The sequence below is a fragment of the Lithobates pipiens genome, unplaced genomic scaffold, assembly GCF_037356315.1.
Source record: "Lithobates pipiens isolate NorthernLeopardFrog02 unplaced genomic scaffold, aLitPip1_a1.2 Scaffold_8, whole genome shotgun sequence".
Classification (NCBI taxonomy): Eukaryota; Metazoa; Chordata; class Amphibia; order Anura; family Ranidae; genus Lithobates; species Lithobates pipiens.
In genome coordinates this window covers 83,695,754-83,718,743 of record NW_027507903.1, presented here as the reverse complement: position 1 = coordinate 83,718,743, position 22,990 = coordinate 83,695,754, and positions in this window count along the sequence as shown.

Sequence of the window (22,990 nt, the reverse complement as noted above, 5' to 3'; positions counted from 1 at the left end):
TTATGTTTGGAATTGAGAAGTTGAGGTGTTGATTTGCTGTGTCAATGTGTGTGGATTTGGGGAGAATAGGTGCAGGATTTTGGGTTTTCTGTGTGTGTGTATTTGGGGGGAAGGTGAGGAAGGGTGGGTTTGCTGTGTGTCTGATTTTGGGCCATAAGCCTCAAAGTATTCCTCCTGTCTGATAGCGCATTCATGAGCTATAAAAGAAAAAGGAGGACAGGGAAGTGTTGTGTTCCCCTACTCTGCTTTAGGGTGAAGCCAGCACTTTATTAAAATTGTGCGCATCACTGGCCAACTGAATTTGGTGGCTGACCAATGGCTCAGACATTAAGCTCTGAACTATCTGGACCATCAGATGTGCACACACAAGCAAAAAGGCCGAAAATTAGAAAAGTGTTGCACAGACCCCTTCATCAGCGCATGGAGGAGAAGATGAGATGTCCCCTCAGAAGATCTAGAAGAATCTTCTCTGCACAAGCAAGGAAGAAGTTGATCCTCTTCGAAAGGTAGGACCTTTCCAGATCTATACTTGTGTTATTTTTGGAATTGAGAAGTTGGGGTGTAGAATTGCTGTGTCAAGTGCGTGGATTTGGGGAGAGTAGATGCAGGATTTTGGGTTTGCTGTGTGTGTGTATTTGGCGGGAAGGTGAGGAAGGGTGGGTTTGCTGTGTGTCTGATTTTGGGCAATAAGCCTCAAAGTATTTCTCCTGTCTGATAGCGCATTCATGAGCTATAAAAGAAAAAGGAGGACAGGGAAGTGTTGTGTTCCCCTACTCTGCTTTAGGGTGAAGCCAGCACTTCATTAAAATTGTGCGCATCACTGGCCAACTGAATTTGGTGGCTGACCAATGGGTCAGACATTAAGCTCTGAACTATCTGGACCATCAGATGTGCACACACAAGCAAAAAGGCCGAAAATTAGAAAAGTGTTGCACAGACCCCTTCATCAGCGCCTGGAGGAGAAGATGAGATGTCCCCTCAGAAGATCTAGAAGAATCTTCTCTGCACAAGCAAGGAAGAAGTTGATCCTCTTCGAAAAGGTAGGACCTTTCCAGATCTATACTTGTGTTATTTTTGGAATTGAGAAGTTGGGGTGTAGAATTGCTGTGTCAAGTGCGTGGATTTGGGGAGAGTAGATGCAGGATTTTGGGTTTGCTGTGTGTGTGTATTTGGCGGGAAGGTGAGGAAGGGTGGGTTTGCTGTGTGTCTGATTTTGGGCAATAAGCCTCAAAGTATTTCTCCTGTCTGATAGCGCATTCATGAGCTATAAAAGAAAAAGGAGGACAGGGAAGTGTTGTGTTCCCCTACTCTGCTTTAGGGTGAAGCCAGCACTTCATTAAAATTGTGCGCATCACTGGCCAACTGAATTTGGTGGCTGACCAATGGCTCAGACATTAAGCTCTGAATTATCTGGACCATCAGATGTGCACACACAAGCAAAAAGGCCGAAAATTAGAAAAGTGTTGCACAGACCCCTTCTTCAGCGCATGGAGGAGAAGATGAGATGTCCCCTCAGAAGATCTAGAAGAATCTTCTCTGCACAAGCAAGGAGGAAGTTGATCCTCTTCGAAAGGTAGGACCTTTCCAGATCTATACTTGTGTTATTTTTGGAATTGAGAAGTTGGGGTGTAGAATTGCTGTGTCAAGTGCGTGGATTTGGGGAGAGTAGATGCAGGATTTTGGGTTTGCTGTGTGTGTGTATTTGGCGGGAAGGTGAGGAAGGGTGGGTTTGCTGTGTGTCTGATTTTGGGCAATAAGCCTCAAAGTATTTCTCCTGTCTGATAGCGCATTCATGAGCTATAAAAGAAAAAGGAGGACAGGGAAGTGTTGTGTTCCCCTACTCTGCTTTAGGGTGAAGCCAGCACTTCATTAAAATTGCGTGCATCACTGGCCAACTGAATTTGGTGGCTGACCAATGGCTCAGACATTAAACTCTGAACTATCTGGACCACCAGATGTGCACATACAAGCAAAAAGGCCGAAAATGAGAAAAGTGTTGCACAGACCCCTTCATCAGCGCATGGAGGAGAAGATGAGATGTCCCCTCAGAAGATCTAGAAGAATCTTTTCTGCACAAGCAAGGAAGAAGTTGATCCTCTTCGAAAGGTAGGACCTTTCCAGATCTATACTTGTGTTATGTTTGGAATTGAGAAGTTGAGGTGTTGATTTGCTGTGTCAATGTGTGTGGATTTGGGGAGAATAGGTGCAGGATTTTGGGTTTTCTGTGTGTGTGTATTTGGCGGGAAGGTGAGGAAGGGTGGGTTTGCTGTGTGTCTGATTTTGGGCCATAAGCCTCAAAGTATTCCTCCTGTCTGATAGCGCATTCATGAGCTATAAAAGAAAAAGGAGGACAGGGAAGTGTTGTGTTCCCCTACTCTGCTTTAGGGTGAAGCCAGCACTTTTTTAAAATTGTGCGCATCACTGGCCAACTGAATTTGGTGGCTGACCAATGGCTCAGACATTAAGCTCTGAACTATCTGGACCATCAGATGTGCACACACAAGCAAAAAGGCCGAAAATTAGAAAAGTGTTGCACAGACCCCTTCATCAGCGCATGGAGGAGAAGATGAGATGTCCCCTCAGAAGATCTAGAAGAATCTTCTCTGCACAAGCAAGGAAGAAGTTGATCCTCTTCGAAAGGTAGGACCTTTCCAGATCTATACTTGTGTTATTTTTGGAATTGAGAAGTTGGGGTGTAGAATTGCTGTGTCAAGTGCGTGGATTTGGGGAGAGTAGATGCAGGATTTTGGGTTTGCTGTGTGTGTGTATTTGGCGGGAAGGTGAGGAAGGGTGGGTTTGCTGTGTGTCTGATTTTGGGCAATAAGCCTCAAAGTATTTCTCCTGTCTGATAGCGCATTCATGAGCTATAACAGAAAAAGGAGGACAGGGAAGTGTTGTGTTCCCCTACTCTGCTTTAGGGTGAAGCCAGCACTTCATTAAAATTGTGCGCATCACTGGCCAACTGAATTTGGTGGCTGACCAATGGCTCAGACATTAAGCTCTGAACTATCTGGACCATCAGATGTGCACACACAAGCAAAAAGGCCGAAAATTAGAAAAGTGTTGCACAGACCCCTTCATCAGCGCATGGAGGAGAAGATGAGATGTCCCCTCAGAAGATCTAGAAGAATCTTCTCTGCACAAGCAAGGAAGAAGTTGATCCTCTTCGAAAGGTAGGACCTTTCCAGATCTATACTTGTGTTATTTTTGGAAATGAGAAGTTGGGGTGTAGAATTGCTGTGTCAAGTGCGTGGATTTGGGTAGAGTAGATGCAGGATTTTGGGTTTGCTGTGTGTGTGTATTTGGCGGGAAGGTGAGGAAGGGTGGGTTTGCTGTGTGTCTGATTTTGGGCAATAAGCCTCAAAGTATTTCTCCTGTCTGATAGCGCATTCATGAGCTATAAAAGAAAAAGGAGGACAGGGAAGTGTTGTGTTCCCCTACTCTGCTTTAGGGTGAAGCCAGCACTTCATTAAAATTGTGCGCATCACTGGCCAACTGAATTTGGTGGCTGACCAATGGCTCAGACATTAAGCTCTGAACTATCTGGACCATCAGATGTGCACACACAAGCAAAAAGGCCGAAAATTAGAAAAGTGTTGCACAGACCCCTTCATCAGCGCATGGAGGAGATGAGATGTCCCCTCAGAAGATCTAGAAGAATCTTCTCTGCACAAGCAAGGAAGAAGTTGATCCTCTTCGAAAGGTAGGACCTTTCCAGATCTATACTTGTGTTATTTTTGGAATTGAGAAGTTGGGGTGTAGAATTGCTGTGTCAAGTGCGTGGATTTGGGTAGAGTAGATGCAGGATTTGGGGTTTTCTGTGTGTGTGTATTTGGCGGGAAGGTGAGGAAGGGTGGGTTTGCTGTGTGTCTGATTTTGGGCAATAAGCCTCAAAGTATTTCTCCTGTCTGATAGCGCATTCATGAGCTATAAAAGAAAAAGGAGGACAGGGAAGTGTTGTGTTCCCCTACTCTGCTTTAGGGTGAAGCCAGCACTTTATTAAAATTGTGCGCATCACTGGCCAACTGAATTTGGTGGCTGACCAATGGCTCAGACATTAAGCTCTGAACTATCTGGACCATCAGATGTGCACACACAAGCAAAAAGGCCGAAAATTAGAAAAGTGTTGCACAGACCCCTTCATCAGCGCATGGAGGAGAAGATGAGATGTCCCCTCAGAAGATCTAGAAGAATCTTCTCTGCACAAGCAAGGAAGAAGTTGATCCTCTTCGAAAGGTAGGACCTTTCCAGATCTATACTTGTGTTATTTTTGGAATTGAGAAGTTGGGGTGTAGAATTGCTGTGTCAAGTGCGTGGATTTGGGGAGAGTAGATGCAGGATTTTGGGTTTTCTGTGTGTGTGTATTTGGCGGGAAGGTGAGGAAGGGTGGGTTTGCTGTGTGTCTGATTTTGGGCAATAAGCCTCAAAGTATTTCTCCTGTCTGATAGCGCATTCATGAGCTATAAAAGAAAAAGGAGGACAGGGAAGTGTTGTGTTCCCCTACTCTGCTTTAGGGTGAAGCCAGCACTTCATTAAAATTTGCGTGCATCACTGGCCAACTGAATTTGGTGGCTGACCAATGGCTCAGACATTAAGCTCTGAACTATCTGGACCACCAGATGTGCACACACAAGCAAAAAGGCCGAAAATGAGAAAAGTGTTGCACAGACCCCTTCATCAGCGCATGGAGGAGAAGATGAGATGTCCCCTCAGAGTATCTAGAAGAATATTCTCTGCACAAGCAAGGAAGAAGTTGATCCTCTTCGAAAAGGTAGGACCTTTCCAGATCTATACTTGTGTTAAGTTTGGAATTGAGAAGTTGAGGTGTTGATTTGCTGTGTCAATGTGTGTGGATTTGGGGAGAATAGGTGCAGGATTTTGGGTTTTCTGTGTGTGTGTATTTGGGGGGAAGGTGAGGAAGGGTGGGTTTGCTGTGTGTCTGATTTCGGGCCATAAGCCTCAAAGTATTCCTCCTGTCTGATAGCGCATTCAGGAGCTATAAAAGAAAAAGGAGGACAGGGAAGTGTTGTGTTCCCCTACTCTGCTTTAGGGTGAAGCCAGCACTTTATTAAAATTGTGCGCATCACTGGCCAACTGAATTTGGTGGCTGACCAATGGCTCAGACATTAAGCTCTGAACTATCTGGACCATCAGATGTGCACACACAAGCAAAAAGGCAGAAAATAAGAAAAGTGTTACACAGATCCCTTCATCAGAGCATGGAGGAGAAGTTGAGATGTTCCCTCAGAAGATCTAGAAGAATCTTCTCTGCAAAAGCAAGGAAGAAGTTGATCCTCTTCGAAAGGTAGGACCTTTCCAGATCTATACTTGTGTTATGTTTGGAATTGAGAAGTTGGGGTGTAGATTTGCTGTGTCAAGTGTGTGGATTTGGGGAGAGTACGTGCAGGATTTTGGGTTTGCTGTGTGTATATATGGGGGGCAGTTGAGTAAGGGTGGGTTTGCTGTGTGTCTGATTTTGGGCTATAAGCCTCAAAGTATTCCTCCTGTCTGATAGCGCATTCATGAGCTATAAAAGAAAAAGGAGGATAGGGAAGTGTTGTGTAACCCTACTCTGCTTTAGGGTGAAGCCAGCACATCATTAATATTGTGCTCATCACTGGCCAACTGAATTTGGCGGCTGACCAATGGCTCAGACATTTTAAGCTCTAAACTATCTGGACCATTAGATGTGCACACACAAGCAAAAAGGCAGAAAATGAGAAAAGTGTTGCACAGACCCCTTCATCAGCGCATGGAGGAGAAGTTGACATGTTCCCTCAGAAGATCTAGAAGAATCTTCTCTGCACAAGCAAGGAAGAAGTTGATCCTCTTCAAAAGGTAGGACCTTTCGAGATCTATACTTGGGTTATGTTTGGAATTAAGAAGTTGTGGTGTGGATTTGCTGTGTCAATGTGTGTGGATTTGGGGAGAGTAGGTGCAGGATTTTGGGTTTGCTATTTGTGTGTATTTTGGGGAAGGTGAGGAAGGGTGGGTTTGCTATGTGTCTGATTTTGGGCCATAAGCCTCAAATTATTCCTCCTGTCTGATAGCGCATTCATGAGCTTTAAAAGAAAAAGGAGGACAGGGAAGTGTTGTGTACCCCTACTCGGCTGAGGGGTGAAGCCAGCACTTCATTAAAATTGTGCTCATCACTGTCCAACTGAATTTGACGGCTGACCAATGGTTCAGACATTAAGCTCTGAACTATCTGGACCATCAGATGTGCACACACAAGCAAAAAGGCAGAAAATTTGAAAAGTGTTGCACAGACCCCTTCATCAGAGCATGGAGGAGAAGTTGAGATGTTCCCTCAGAAGATCTAGAAGAATCTTCTCTGCACAAGCAAGGAAGACGTTGATCCTCTTCGAAAGGTAGGACCTTTCCAAAAATCTATGCTTGGGTTGTGTTTGGATTTGAGAAGGTGGGGTGTGGATTTGCTGTGTCAATGTGCGTGGATTTCGGAGGGGAGGTGAGGGAGGTTGGGTTTGATGTGTGTGTGGATTTGGGGGGAATAGGAGAAAGGGTGGTTTTGCTGTGTGTAAGACTTTGGGCTATAGGCCACAAAGTATTTGAAAATGGAGGACAGGGAAGTGTTGTGTACGCCTACTCTGCGGAATGGTGAAGCCAGCACTTCATTAAAATTGTGCGTATCATTTGCGGGAGGATGCCCCTGTGCTTCAACATATATATTTATATTTTAGGCACAGATTGCATTAAAAAATGTTTTATTTTATGCTACTTTTTTTTTATTTGCTTTGCAGGTATGGTACTGTATGTTTTACTGTTATACTGTAATGTTACTTTGCTTTATTGTTGACCATCATTTGCTTAGCAGGTACGCCATTCATTTGCAGAGTGTATTTATTTATCTTGACAGCAACAGCGTTTGCTCCCACGATGCATAAAGCCGTGACTCCAGTGTTCTTGGAGGTGATTTCACCACCATAGTTAAAAAAAAGAGCATATATGCCAAAGCATGGGGGTAGCAGGGGTGTAGGAGTGATTTGCTCCTAACTTTTGTGAATTTTCCAGAGGCATTGCAAGGCTGACAGTTACAAGCATGACTCCCATAGACGGAGGCATGATGGGACCTGTAGTTCCACAACAGCTGGAAGGCTGCCAGTTTGAGACCCCTGGATTACAGTCACAACAGGAAGTGGGTGGGACTTAGCATTCTCCAGCATTGGAGACAGAGAGAAAGCCTGGAAAGACAGTGTGACACACTAGTGCAGGGATCTAAGGGTTAAATCAGCCAGTGAGATTGTGATACAATTGCTCTCTGAAGAGTGTTTTAAACACACATCACTCTTCAGAGAGTACTGCACATGTGAAGGACCCCTTCAAAAATAAATGAATCTAAAACAGCTAGATCAGGTCTAGATCTAGATCAGTGTCATAATTAGACTTAGGGTCAAAGGTCAGGGTCAGCGAATTAAAAAAACTGAAAAAAAAAAATTACTTTTATTGTAATTTAGTATCAGACCACTTTCCCACTGAGGTGCTTTTCAGGCACTTTTGCACTTAAAATAGCGCCTCAAAACTGTTTCCCATAGATTTTGATGGATGCTTTCACACTGGGGCGATGCGCTGTGGGGCGGTGCAAAAAGTCCTGCAAGCAGCATCTGTGGTGCATGTTTGGAGTGTTTTAAAAAGCCCCTCAAAAATGCCCCTGTCCATTGAAATGAATGGGAAGTACTTCCAAAAGTGCTGCAAAATAGGTTTTTAGCTCACTACTAACGCCGCAAAAGCGCCTGACCCTTATCGGCAGTTTTTGACTGCATCAGTGTGAAAGGGGTCTTAGTGTCAGTGATGGTGTGTTTTTAGGTAGAATAATAAAACAGCTAAATGTGCAATATTGTTTCTGGAGGGCCCTACTATGGGTACAAACAAGAAATAACATGTACATATGCAGTATTGCTGCAATTGTAAGGAGCAGGGGAATTCGTTTTGGGTCGCTCTTTAATAGTAGATCACAGTAATAGCAAGAAACATAAAGCTACATTTAGAAAAAAAAAATTGTTTAGTTTGTGCCAGTTTTGCTAAGATATTAAGAAAAAACTAGGAGATATACTTTACTATTTATCTCTAACTGAAAGCCCAATTTCTCCTGAAAAAAAACAAGGTATAATTCACCTGGATACGCAAAGTAGTTGCGATGAAATGTACAGTTTTACTAACACAGGTCACAGCTACAAAGCCATATTCAGGTATCAAGATTTGTTTTGCCTTCTTTATGAAGGGCTAAAAATAACCAGAGAGGAGGTTTTATATGAAAATCAACTTTATTTAAAAGGTCCCATCCAAAAATCCAAGAATCCAAAAATCCAAGAATCCGAAAAAGTTACAGTCCAATTCTGCACTAATATCAGGCACAGGAAGGACAGACCAAGGCTCAGTTCTGGGGTCCTAGTAACAGGACCCTCACCAGGTGCACCCTAGCAACTGTCACTCTGCAGTGGTGTAGCCAGAGAGGGAGGCGGTGTGCTGTGCTCTCTGCAGAGTCTTTCTTTTACAGAAAGAAGAGAAATGGAGGGAAAGAAGAGGATGGAGAAGACTCATCATCGTCAGCCAGACAAGCTGAAGAGGAAGATGAGCGAGGATGAGCCCCAGGAGGAGAGGAGGAAGAGAAGACGCCGGGGAGCTGAACAATCGCTGAAGTTCAGAGGGACAAAGCATGGTAAGTTGTATACAGACATGTACACTTCACACTAGGAGCTTACACACTATATACACTTCACACTAGGAGCTTACACTCTAATATATACCATTTGGGATACAGGAATTACATTTAGAGTACATTTAGGTAGATTTAGGGGTCACTCAGTGGAGTCAGGTAGCCATGGAGACAGGTTAGGCAGCCAGAAATCATGTATATTATGTTTAAGTGACACCCGAAGTGTAATACATGGGAGAATTTATTGTAATCCACTCATTTGCAGTAATATACATGTTTTCTGATAGGAATGATCACAAATAGTGAGAACTTTTCTGTTAGTTGTCAGGGTTTATTGGCTGGAAGCTCTCAGTGACAGTTAAAAGATGGCCGCCATGACTAGTGGAGGGGCGGGGCTAAGGGGGAGGGGGAGGGGGAGTAGATTGACACACCAGGGAGGAAATCTGTGATGTATTGCTGCCATTCATGTTAATCACTGACATTAAAATGCTGGATAAAAAAATAGACCTTTATATATTGGTAATTAGGAATATTGGGGACATCTGTATTTAGAGATATAGATTCAGATATTAGTGACCTCATGTCATGTTACTCTGCTGGCTTTCATACAGAGTCCCTGAACAAGAACAAGTCCCAGATATGTATTTCTCATTTGTTCTGTGTCAGGGACTCCAAACTATGGCAGCCAGAAAGAGGATTTCTAAAAGGGGGTCAGTAATGAGAGTCAATGGGTTTCTCCCAGAACAGGTGTCCATTACTACACATAGAGATAGATCAGTAATACTTACTATACTTTAATGGTTAATATTTACATTTTAAACAGTACAATGTTGTCAGAACCGGCATATTTTATTTTTATTGTAAATAGACATTAAAAAATGCAACTCTGTTATACTCATTTATAAAACCAATATAAAGTTATTGATAAATGTCTTAAGAAACCTTCCAGTGTTAACAGAATGTGTAATTTGACATATTATAAAATAAAGGTTTTACACTATATGTTAAAGTCTCATTATTTCACATAATAATTCTAGTGTATTCTAGTCTAATATAACTTTTACATATGAAGGTAACTTTATGTTAATTTAACAGGCTATATATATATATATATATATATATATATATATATATATATAGATATATATATATATATAGATATATATATATATATAGATATATATAGATATAGTTAGTTAGTTATATCTATTTATATCTATTTATATATAAAATGATTATTTTTTTAACTTTTTTAGGACATTTTCTAATATACTAATAATATACTAATACTAATATACATTTCCTATACTGAAATACCATTTTTTCTCTAGCCATTGATCATGGGTGTAAAGCTTTGCAGGCTCCTTGGGGGAAAAAAAAAACACAATTTTTTTTTCTTAAAGACATATGTTGATTTCTTATTTTTTTCCCCAAAAGGTGAACTTACCCTTTACCCTAATAAGTGGGTCACAAGTGCTTTATCACCAGAGCTCTCCATTTTTACATCTCTCCAAAAAACCAACAGACCCATACAGGGCAAAAAGAACAAAGGTAATCTTCATCACATAATACCGTTTATTACAGTACTTATAAAATAAAGTAAAACGATATACATTTTCCAATAGTTTAAATATGTACCCTAAATCAATCCATCTGTTTAATTGAAAAAAAAAAAAAAAACAAGCTTTACTAAAACAAAAAATTGCAGAAAAAAAAGAAATTCCTCCCCTTGTATGATAAATTGAGAATAAAATGTCCTTAAAGTGATTTTAAAAGTGATGTTTATAACAAATATGTTATACTTACCTGCTCTGCGCAGTTGGTTTTATACAGAGCAGCCCGGATCCTCCTCTTCTCGGGTCCCTATTCTGTGCTCCTGGCCCCTCCCTCCTGTTGAGTGCCCCCACAGTAAGCAGCTTGCTATGGGGAACCCAAGCCCAGAGCCATGGTTGGGCCCTGCTCCCTCTCACTCTTGATTGGCTAACTGACTTTTATTGACAGCAGCGGGAGCCAATGACGCCACTGATGTGTCTAAGCCAATCAGGAGGGAGAGTCCCAGACAACTGAGGCACTTGTAGACATCACTGGACACAGATGGGGATCAGGTAAGTAGTAGGGGCACTGAGGGGGCTGCTGCACACAGATAAAAACCCTTCTGACTTTACAACCTCAATAAGGGTATATTAACATCAGATGTGGTGGGACTGTGTTGGGCGGCTATTCCAGTGCAGTCCCACCTTATGGACAAACAAAATTCTTTGTCTCCTATTTGCCCAGTTTTACAGCACTGTATTTTGGTGGTGTGTGCAATGAAAAGGGTACGGCATGTATTACCTCTTATCAATGCAGTACGATGAGAGGCAATCCACTGCTTTGCACTGCGTCACCAGCGATTGAACTTTGTGAGATTTCTTTGTAACATCTCAATAAAGTTTGTATATAAAAAAAAAGATTAAAAAAAAGGAAACAGCGTAATGCACCAAGCACAGCTCTTCATCACTGTGCTGAGCTCAGCCGGATCGCACTGCACTCCAGCTGCTGCACTGTAATGCAGAGGTTGGTGTGAACCAGCCCCAAGAGTCCATATTATTATGATGTTCTATATATATGAACACTTTCCTCACCTGCAGCACCTCTATGAAAGAATGACCTTGGGTACATCCCGCTGGTCAATTCATGTAATAAAGAAGAGAAGGATAGGGTCCCACTAATTAGGTGTACAGTTGTAGATTTTATTAAAAATGGATAATAAAAACACGCACTATATGCACTGACTGAAGAAGAAGAAATGGAAAGCATATTAAGAAGCCTCTGTGGTGTCCATCCCTCCAGTCTGGATTGCTGCCGGCATCTGATGTAATGGAGAAGGATCAGCTTCTGCAGGGCTTGACAGGTAAGTGCACGGGGCACAAGCACTGAAGATGGATCGTTCTCTTGCAACTCAATGGCAAAGCTCATCAAGAAAACAGCCGGAGGTCTAGAACTCAGGAGGATGATATCACACGCTGCAGGAAATTGAGGGGGTCTGGTAATGCATTTCAGGGTGGGACTTTGTGCACTGGTGTGCAGTCATGTTGGAGGATCAGGAAGGGGCCATCCCCAAACTGTTCCCACAAAGTTGGGAGCATGACATTTTCCAAAATTTGTTGGTATGCTGATGCCTTAAGAGTTCCCTTCACTGGAACTAAGAGGCCAAGCACAACCCCTGAAAAACAACCATAACCCCCCTACAAGAAATGATTTGAACCAGTGCACAAAGCAAGGTCCAAAAAGATATGGATGAGTGAGTTTGGGGTGGAGGAACATGACTGGTATGCACAGCGTCCTGACCTCAAGCCAACAAAACACTTTTGGGATGAATTATAGCAGAGACTGTGAGTCAGGCCTTCTCAACCAACATCACTGCCTGACCTCACAAATGCGCTTCTGGAAGAATGGTCAAACATTCCCATACACACACTCCTAAACCATGTGGATAGCCTTCCCAGAAGAGTTGAAGCTGTTATAGATGCAAAGGGTGGGTCAACTCTATATTGAACCCTACAGACTAAGACTAGTCAGGTGGCACAGTGGTGTAGTGGTTAGCACTCTCGCCTAGCAGTAAGAAGGGTCGTTGGTTCAAATCCCCACCATGACTCTACCTGCCTGGAGCTTGCATGTTCTCTCTATGCCTGCGTGGGTTTCCACCGGGTACTCCGGTTTCCTCCCACAAACCAAAGACATACAGGTAGATTAATTGGCTTCTGTCCAAGATTGGCCCTGGTGTATGAATGGGGACCTTGGATTGTGGGCTCCTTGAGGGTAGGGACCAATGTGAGTGTGCAATGTACAGGGATAGGGACAGTTGTAGATGCTCAGGATGGACTGTTGTCTTTATTCAACCTTACTAACTATGAAACTATGAAACTAGGATGCCATTAAAGTTCATATCCATGTAAAGGCATGCGTCCCATTACTTTTAACAATATAGTGTATATGGGCATCGCTGTCTGTGTAACTACAGCCTAACACTCTAAGTCTCCTTTCACAATAGCAGTAGGGGAGTTGTTAGGTGGCAAAAAGACCAGGAGCTTCAGCCCGAAGTCCAAACCCGGTGGTGACGGTAGTGGCGCAGGGTTTTTTGGCTGGGCGATGGGGTTGTGAGGTTGTGTGGCGGGGATTAGCTCACTTGCTGGTTGCTGCCTGGCTTACCGGTGCCCATCAATGCTGACCACTAAACTCACACTGACATTAGCTTTTTATGTACACTGACCTACCTACCTGTCACACACTGACCTACCTATATGGCACACACTGACCAACTACCTGACATGCACTGACCTACCTGACATACAAACATTGACCTACCTGACATACACACATTGACCTACCTGACATAAACTGACCTACCTCACATGCACTGACCTACCTGACTACATACACTGACCTACATACACAGACGGTTGTGCTTCCATCATCACAGCAGGCAGCCAGAGGAGGAGAGGAGAGAGGAGAGCCGAGCACCGAGCGGGGATCTCACAGTGGAATGGCAGCCACATTGTAATTCCCGCCTTCTGGAGCCTGCAGCACCTATGATGGACGTCACACGTCCCGCCGCCCCACCATTGGACCAGTGGGATGTCCATCATAGGCGCTGCAGGTACCAGAATGCGGGACCTGCTATGTGACTCAGACGCACTCGGTGGCACTCAGCGGCGCTCGGGGCTACTAATACAGTTGTGCATCCCTGAGGCCTGGGGATTTTCAGGGACCCATTCGAGTTTCCAGCCCCTCCCTCCCAACACCACTGAATAGCAGCACTGTTTATGGCCCCCGAAAAGCGATTTGCGATAGATCACTTCTTTTCAGAGGATGGTGAAAGGAAATTTTCAAACATTCATACTGCCACCTCCTGATGATGATGATGATTTTGTACAGCGAGCCCACACCGCAACTGTGAGACAAGCTCTTACCTTGCAGTAGTGGATCGGTCACATTCACTTACATGGGAGAATTAGACAGGTGGACCTGCATCAAACTTGTCATGTCATGCTAAAATTGCTGCATTGCAATTGAAAACATAGCAGTAATGTGTACTCACCAGACGCATCACCTCCTCACTGCCTCTGAAAAGCAATCCACTACAGATCTCTGTCAGAGAGGCAGTAATGTTTGCCGCACATCTAAACTTAGCCAAGAGTAGGGACCCATTCACACTATTGTTGAACGCTGAAGTGTTGCACCAATGCATATACACTATTGTATTGCAGCAATGCATGTTATGAACAATGATATGATGAGGTGTCATACTGAATGGATCCACAACACCCCTGCATTGAAACACACCGCCAATGCATTGCCATGCTGTGCCATGCTGTGGCGTGTTGCAATGAAAAACATGGTGCAGTTACATTTTGTATTGCATTTTAATGATTTGCAAGACCAATAACTAAATAGGCTGCCTTAATGTGATGTCCACTAAACATACAGTATCACACATGCATATCTCCCAACTTTTTGAGATGGGAATGAGGGACACCTATCAGCAAAAGTATGCAGGCATAGGACACACCCCCAGCCACACCCCCTTAAAGGAGAATTGTACAAAAAGATTGGTTAAACACACAAGTGCTTTTTTTTACCACTACTATTCCTTTATATTGGCTTCTGGAATTTACAAATGCAGACATTTAGAAATCAGATGAAAGGTTTAGCCCTGGGAATCACTTTTTGATAGATAAAAAGTACATTTTATATACAACTATATGGATCATATCAAAATGAGGGACAAATGAGGAGGAATGAGGGATGAAGGGACATTTCTCCAAATATTACTCTCACTTTGGTGTGCATGGCGGCATTTCACATGTGTCGCACCATTGATGCTTTTCTAAATAGGCAACCCCGCCGCATGCATTTGTGTTCACATGTGTGTGTATGGGGGGGGGTGGGGTTCAAAATTTGGGGAGGGTGTAAGTGCTTTTCTGTAACTTTAATTGTTTGCATTTTTTTATCACAGAAGGGACATAAAGTCCACTATGTGGTGTATTTTGTGGTGACAAGGTCTCTTTAATAAGACATCAGCAGTCCTGATGTCTCACCTGCTCTCCAATGACGCTAATGGAGTGCAGATCACCCCCATTTGTTTCTTCCCCCACCATATGCACTGGATGAAGTGACACCAAGACCCGGAAATGACGTTTCACATGTCGCTTCTGTGTCATTACCAGGAAGGGGAGATCAACGAACAAAGATAATAAAAAAGGACAGAATAGTTTGTAAATTGCCAAATGAATGTGCAGCTATTATGTCCCTTATCTAGTATCTTGCAGAAGCTATTTCTTCACAAACAATATAAAACGTTATCACCATCTACAGTACCCAAAATTATGTCCATTTATGTCTTCTCAGAATAATTTACTAGAAAATTTTGAGTGTTTGTAAATGATCTAGGACTTCAATTATTGTGGAATGTAATTGTATTGGTAAGTAAATGACTATATTCTAAACTTTTTGCTATTTTAGGACTATTTCTGGATTGCCATGGAGAACGACAGTGGAGGGGATCTTCATCTCCTGGGTGAACAGGGAGACTTTGACATCAACACCATCAGGTAGGTACCGTCATTAACAATGAAAGCACCACTGACTCACATTGTGCTACATCATACCATGGTAACAAAGGCTTCACCTGTAGGACACCACAATACAAAAGAACAACATACACCCCTATAATAGACATGGGGGAAGTTTAGGGCTTCACAGACAATTGAGAACACAACTGACCAAGCCAGCCCTGCAGTCACAGCGAGGAATAATTCTCAGATGTCCCACGATCTATTCTCTAAAATATAAAATCTTCTTGCAGCTCTCTGTGTGTTTTTGAATAGAGCAGCTTTGATAAAGGTTTTGATTGTGAACTGGGAGCACCTAGGGGTATTTCTGAACATACACATGAAAATACATTCTATTTACTTCTGTATTAGAATATATATATATATTGGAAGATTATAAATTATTTTTTGTTGTTTCTTCAATAGATTCTACGCTACCGAATGCATCATTGGCCTCCAACAGTTCCATGAGAATGGCTTTATCCATCGGTAAGTTCTCGTCTTTATTCTACTGCTTCCCACAAATAGTTCTTTACATTTCATCTGTTTATTCAACACGATTTACCAACATCTGTAGTGTGAGGACCACCTAAACAATTACCTACCTTTATATCCAATATGGTAGGTCCTCCAGCTACAAAGTGGTTTGCAAATGTTGTGATTCTGAAACATATTGGGGTTGATTTGCTAAAACTGGAGAATGAAAAACTCCGGAGCAGCTCTGCATAGAAACCAATCAGCCTCCAAGTTTTTTTTTTTTTGTCAAAGCTTAATTGAGCAAGCTGATGTTGGAAGCTGATTGGCTACCATGCACAGCTGCACCAGATTTTTCACTCAGTAGTTTTAGTAAATCAACCCCATTGTCTGCAATAAAACTGAAGTATTCATATTCAGTGTACAGTAATACATACTCTAAAGGCAGAAGGTTTTTTACCTTAATTCATTCCATGCATTCTCTGTGTGCAGCCCCCTCCCCCCTTATACTTACCTGAGCCTGATCTCGATCCAGCAATGTGCCCGAGAGTGGCGGTTCTCTCCTCCTCCCCCGCTCTCCTCACTGCTCATGGATGCAGTATTGGGAGCCATTGGCTCCTGCTGCTTTCAATCGCAGCCTGTAAGGTGAGAGGGGCGGAGTCAAGCTGTGCTGTATATGTCAATGGACACACAAAGTGTGGCTTGGGAGTGATCCTGCATGAGTACCCCCATAGAAAGCGGTTTGCTGTAAGAGCAATTAGATAGGAGGAGAAGCCACAACCATTAGCGGGGGATCCAAGAATAGGAGGATGGGGGCTGCTCAGTGTAAAACAAATACACAGAGCAAGTATAACCTGTTTTTTATTTAGAAGAAAAATTCTCTTTATAATCACTTTTAGGCTGTGGTGTCACTGCTGTGTTGCTGTAAGACAAATATTACTGCAACAAGTAGCAATGTGCATTATCCAAGTTGGTACACTGAGGTGCTCTTCATTGTTAATGGCACCCCTAATGTACCTTGCCAATGCATTTATGTTGCAGCACGCCATAATGCCCAGAAAGGTACTTCCATACATTATGGTCTGCTGCGTTACTACAAATTGTACACATCCTTTTTTTATTTGTGCATTTTAGTGCATTAGGCAGAACATTTAAATGAATGGGCTGCCTTAATGCAACCGGTGTTAAAGTGGTGTTGCCACCAAAAAATTAAACAGTGTTTAAAAATCTTTAAAAAAAATAAGAAAAAATAATTGGAAAAAAATTTTTTTACTCACCTCTAAATACCTGTTGCTAAGGGGTCCCTCGTAGTCTGCCTTCTTCCTTGCCCGGGCTAGTGACATCACTTCCCCTCGCGCCACACAGTCATCTGGGACCTGTCACGTGTTGCATAGACAACGTTATCGGAGCATGGAGGAGAAGTTGAGAATGTTCCTCAGAATTTTCAGTGCACAAGCAAGGAAGAGGTTGATCCTCTTCGAAAGGTGGGACCTTTCCAGATCTATACTTGGGTTGTGTTTGGATATGAGAATGTGGGGTATGGATTTGCTGTGTCAATATGTGTGGATTTGGGGTTAGGTTAGGCAGGTTGGGTTTGCTGTGTGTGTATTTGGGGACAAGGTAAGGAAGTTTGGTTTTGCTATGTGTCTGATTTTGGGCTATAAGCCCCAAAGTATTCCTCCTATCTAATAGCACTTTCATGCGCTATAAAAGAAAAAGGAGGACAGGGAAGTGTTGTGTACCCCCACTCTGCTTAGGGGTGAAGCCAGCACTTCATTAAAATTGTGCGCATCACTGGAAAGTTCATCACAACTGAATTTGACGGCTGACCAATGGCTCAGACATTAAGCTCTGAACTATCCGGACCATCAGATGTGCACACACAAGCAAAAGGGCAGAAAATTAGAAAAGTGTTGCACAGACCCCTTCATCAGAGCATTGGAGGAGAAGTTGAGATGTTCCCTCAGAAGATCTAGAAGAATCTTCTCTGCACAAGCAAGGAAGAAGTTGATCCTCTTCGAAAGGTAGGACCTTTCCAGATCTATACTTGTGTTATGTTTGGAATTGAGAAGTTGGGGTGTGGATTTGCTGTGTCAATGTGTGTGGATTTGGGGAGAGTAGGTGCAGGATTTTGGGTTTGCTGTGTGTGTATTTGGGGGGAAGGTGAGGAAGGGTGGGTTTGCTGTGTGTCTGATTTTGGGCCATAAGCCTCAAAGTATTCCTCCTGTCTGATAGCGCATTCATGAGCTATAAAAGAAAAAGGAGGACAGGGAAATGTTATGTACCCCTAATCTGCTTTAGGGTGAAGGCAGCACTTCATTAAAATTGTGCGCATCACTGGAAAGTTTATCACAACTGAATTTGGAGGCTGACCAATGGCTCAGACATTAAGCTCTGAACTATCCAGACCATCAGATGTTCACACACAAGCAAAAAGGCAGAAAATGAGAAAAGTGTTGCACAGACCCCTTCATCAGAGCATGGAGGAGAAGTTGAGACGTTCCCTCAGAAGATCTAGAAGAATCTTCTCTGCATAAGCAAGGAAGAAGTTGATCCTCTTCGAAAGGTAGGACCTTTCCAGATCTATACTTGTGTTATGTTTGGAATTGAGAAGTTGGGGTGTGGATTTGCTGTGTCAATGTGTGTGGATTTGGGGAGAGTAGGTGCAGGATTTTGGGTTTGCTGTGTGTATTTGGGGGGAAGGTGAGGAAGGGTGGGTTTGCTGTGTGTCTGATTTTGGGCCATAAGCCTCAAAGTATTCCTCCTGTCTTATAGCGCATTCATGAGCTATAAAAGAAAAAGGAGGACAGGGAAATGTTATGTACCCCTACTCTGCTTTAGGGTGAAGTCAGCACTTCATTAAAATTGTGCGCATCACTGGAAAATGTATCACAACTGAATTTGGAGGCTGACCAATGGCTCAGACATTAAGCTCTGAACTATCCGGACCATCAGATGTTCACACACAAGCAAAAAGGCAGAAAATGAGAAAAGTGTTGCACAGACCCCTTCATCAGAGCATGGAGGAGAAGTTGAGACGTTCCCTCAGAAGATCTAGAAGAATCTTCTCTGCACAAGCAAGGAAGAAGTTGATCCTCTTCGAAAGGTGGGACCTTTCCAGATCTATACTTGTGTTATGTTTGGAATTGAGAAGTTGGGGTGTGGATTTGCTGTGTCAATGTGTGTGGATTTGGGGAGAGTAGGTGCAGGATTTTGGGTTTGCTGTGTGTGTATTTGGGGGGAAGGTGAGGAAGGGTGGGTTTGCTGTGTGTCTGATATTAGGACGTAAGCCTCAAAGTATTCCTCCTGTCTGATAGCTCATTCATGAGCTATAAAAGAAAAAGGAGGACAGGTAAGTGCTGTGTACCCCTACTCTGCTTAGAGGTGAAGCCAGCACTTCATTAAAATTGTGCGCATCACTGGAAAGTTCATCACAACTGAATTTGGAGGCTGACCAATGGCTCAGACATTAAGCTCTGAACTATCTGGACCATCAGATGTTCACACACAAGCAAAAAGGTAGAAAATTAGAAAAGTGTTGCACAGACCACTTCATCAGAGCATAGAGGAGAAGTTCAGATGTTCCCTCAGAAGATCTAGAAGAATCTTCTCTGCACAACCAAGGAAGAAGTTGATCCTCTTCGAAAGGTAGGACCTTTCCAGATCTATACTTGTGTTATGTTTGTAATTGAGAAGTTGGGGTTTGGATTTGCTGTGCCAATGTGTGTGGATTTGGGGAGAGTAGGTGCAGGATTTTGGGTTTGCTCTGTGTATTTGGGGGGATGGTGAGGAAGGGTGGGTTTGCTGTGGGTCTGATTTTGGGCCATTAGCCTCAAAGTATTCCTCCTGTCTGATAGTGCATTCATGAGCTATAAAAAAAAAAGGAGGACAGGGAAATGTTATGTACCCCTACTTTGCTTTAGGGTGAAGCCAGCACTTCATTAAAATTGTGCGCATCACTGGCCAACTGAATTTGGCGGCTGACCAATGGCTCAGAGCTTAAGCTCTGAATTATTTGGACCACCAGATGTGCACACACAAGCAAAAAGGCAGAAAATTAGAAAAGTGTTGCACAGACCCCTTCATCAGAGCATGGAGGAGAAGTTGAGATGTTCCCTCAGAAGATCTAGAAGAATCTTCTCTGCACAAGCAAGGAAGAAGTTGATCCTCTTCGAAAGGTAGGACCTTTCCAGATCTATACTTGTGTTATGTTTGGAATTGAGAAGTTGGGGTTTGGATTTGCTGTGTCAATGTGTGTGGATTTGGGGAGAGTAGGTGCAGGATTTTGGGTTTGCTGTGTGTGTATTTGGGGGGAAGGTGAGGAAGGGTGGGTTTGCTGTGTGACTGATTTTGGGCCATAAGCCTCAAAGTATTCCTCCTGTCTGATAGCGCTTTCATGAGCTATAAAAGAAAAAGGAGGACAGGGAAGTGCTGGGTACCCCTACTCTGCTTAGGGGTGAAGCCAGCACTTCATTAAAATTGTGCGCATCACTGGAAAGTTCATCACAACTGAATTTGGAGGCTGACCAATAGCTCAGACATTAAGCTCTGAACTATCTGGACCAACAGATGTGCACAAACTAGCAAAAAGACAGAACATGAGAAAAGTGTTGCACAGACCCCTTCATCAGAGCATGGAGGAGAAGTTGAGATGTTCCCTCAGAAGATCTAGAAGAATCTTCTCTGCACAAGCAAGGAAGAAGTTGATCCTCTTCGAAAGGTAGGACCTTTCCAGATCTATACTTGTGTTATATTTGGAATTGAGAAGTTGGGGTGTGGATTTGCTGTGTCAATGTGTGTGGATTTGGGGAGAGTAGGTGCAGGATTTTGGGTTTGCTATGTGTGTTTTTGGAGGGAAGGTGAGGAAGGGTGGGTTTCCTGTGTGTCTGATTTTGGGCCATAAGCCTCAAAGTATTCCTCCTGTCTGATAGCGCATTCATGAGCTATAAAAGAAAAAGGAGGACAGGGAAATGTTATGTACCCCTACTCTGCTTTAGGGTGAAGCCAGCACTTCATTAAAATTGTGCACATCACTGGAAAGTTCATCACAACTGAATTTGGAGGCTGACCAATGGCTCAGACATTAAGCTCTGAACTATCTGGACCATCAGATGTTCACACACAAGCAAAAAGGTAGAAAATGAGAAAAGTGTTGCACAGACCCCTTCATCAGAGCATGGAGGAGAAGTTGAGACGTTCACTCAGAAGATCTAGAAGAATCTTCTCTGCACAAGCAAGGAAGAAGTTGATCCTCTTCGAAAGGTAGGACCTTTCCAGATCTATACTTGTGTTATGTTTGGAATTGAGAAGTTGGGGTGTGGATTTGCTGTGTCAATGTTGTGGATTTGGGGAGAGTAGGTGCAGGATTTTGGGTTTGCTGTGTGTGTATTTGGGGGGAAGGTGAGGAAGGGTGGGTTTGCTGTGTGTCTGATTTTAGGACATAAGCCTCAAAGTATTCCTCCTGTCTGATAGCTCATTCATGAGCTATAAAAGAAAAAGGAGGACAGGGAAGTGCTGTGTACCCCTACTCTGCTTAGAGGTGAAGCCAGCACTTCATTAAAATTGTGCGCATCACTGGAAAGTTCATCACAACTGAATTTGGAGGCTGACCAATGGCTCAGACATTAAGCTCTGAACTATCTGGACCATCAGATGTTCACACACAAGCAAAAAGGTAGAAAATAAGAAAAGTGTTGCACAGACCACTTCATCAGAGCATAGAGGAGAAGTTCAGATGTTCCCTCAGAAGATCTAGAAGAATCTTCTCTGCACAACCAAGGAAGAAGTTGATCCTCTTCGAAAGGTAGGACCTTTCCAGATCTATACTTGTGTTATGTTTGTAATTGAGAAGTTGGGGTTTGGATTTGCTGTGTCAATGTGTGTGGATTTGGGGAGAGTAGGTGCAGGATTTTGGGTTTGCTCTGTGTATTTGGGGGGATGGTGAGGAAGGGTGGGTTTGCTGTGGGTCTGATTTTGGGCCATGAGCCTCAAAGTATTCCTCCTGTCTGATAGTGCATTTATGAGCTATAAAAGAAAAAGGAGGACAGGGAAATGTTATGTACCCCTACTTTGCTTTAGGGTGAAGCCAGCACTTCATTAAAATTGTGAGCATCACTGGCCAACTGAATTTGGCGGCTGACCAATGGCTCAGAGCTTAAGCTCTGAATTATTTGAACAACCAGATGTGCACACGCAAGCAAAAAGGCAGAAAATTAGAAAAGTGTTGCACAGACCCCTTCATCAGAGCATGGAGGAGAAGTTGAGATGTTCCCTCAGAAGATCTAGAAGAATCTTCTCTGCACAAGCAAGGAAGAAGTTGATCCTCTTCGAAAGGTAGGACCTTTCCAGATCTATACTTGTGTTATGTTTGGAATTGAAAAGTTGGGGTGTGGATTTGCTGTGTCAATGTGTGTGGATTTGGGGAGAGTAGGTGCAGGATTTTGGGTTTGCTGTGTGTGTATTTGGGGGGAAGGTGAGGAAGGGTGGGTTTGCTGTGTGTCTGATTTTGGGTCATAAGCCTCAAAGTATTCCTCCTGTCTGATAGCGCTTTCATGAGCTATAAAAGAAAAAGGAGGACAGGGAAGTGCTGGGTACCCCTACTCTGCTTAGGGGTGAAGCCAGCACTTCATTAAAATTGTGCGCATCACTGGAAAGTTCATCACAACTGAATTTGGAGGCTGACCAATAGCTCAGACATTAAGCTCTGAACTATCTGGACCAACAGATGTGCACAAACTAGCAAAAAGACAGAACATGAGAAAAGTGTTGCACAGACCCCTTCATCAGAGCATGGAGGAGAAGTTGAGATGTTCCCTCAGAAGATCTAGAAGAATATTCTCTGCACAAGCAAAGAAGAAGTTGATCCTCTTTGAAAGGTAGGACCTTTCCAGATCTATACTTGTGTTATATTTGGAATTGAGAAGTTGGGGTGTGGGTTTGCTATGTCAATGTGTGTGGATTGGGGGTGAGTAGGTGCAGGATTTTGGGTTTGCTGTGTGTGTATTTGGGGGGAAGGTGAGGAAGGGTGGGTTTGCTGTGTGTCTGATTTTGGACCATAAGCCTCAAAGTATTCCTCCTGTCTGATAGCGCATTCATGAGCTATAAAAGAAAAAGGAGGACAGCGAAATGTTATGTACCCCTACTCTGCTTTAGGGTGAAGCCAGCACTTCATTAAAATTGTGCGCATCACTGGCCAACTGAATTTGGCGGCTGACCAATGGCTCAGAGCTTAAGCTCTGAATTATTTGGA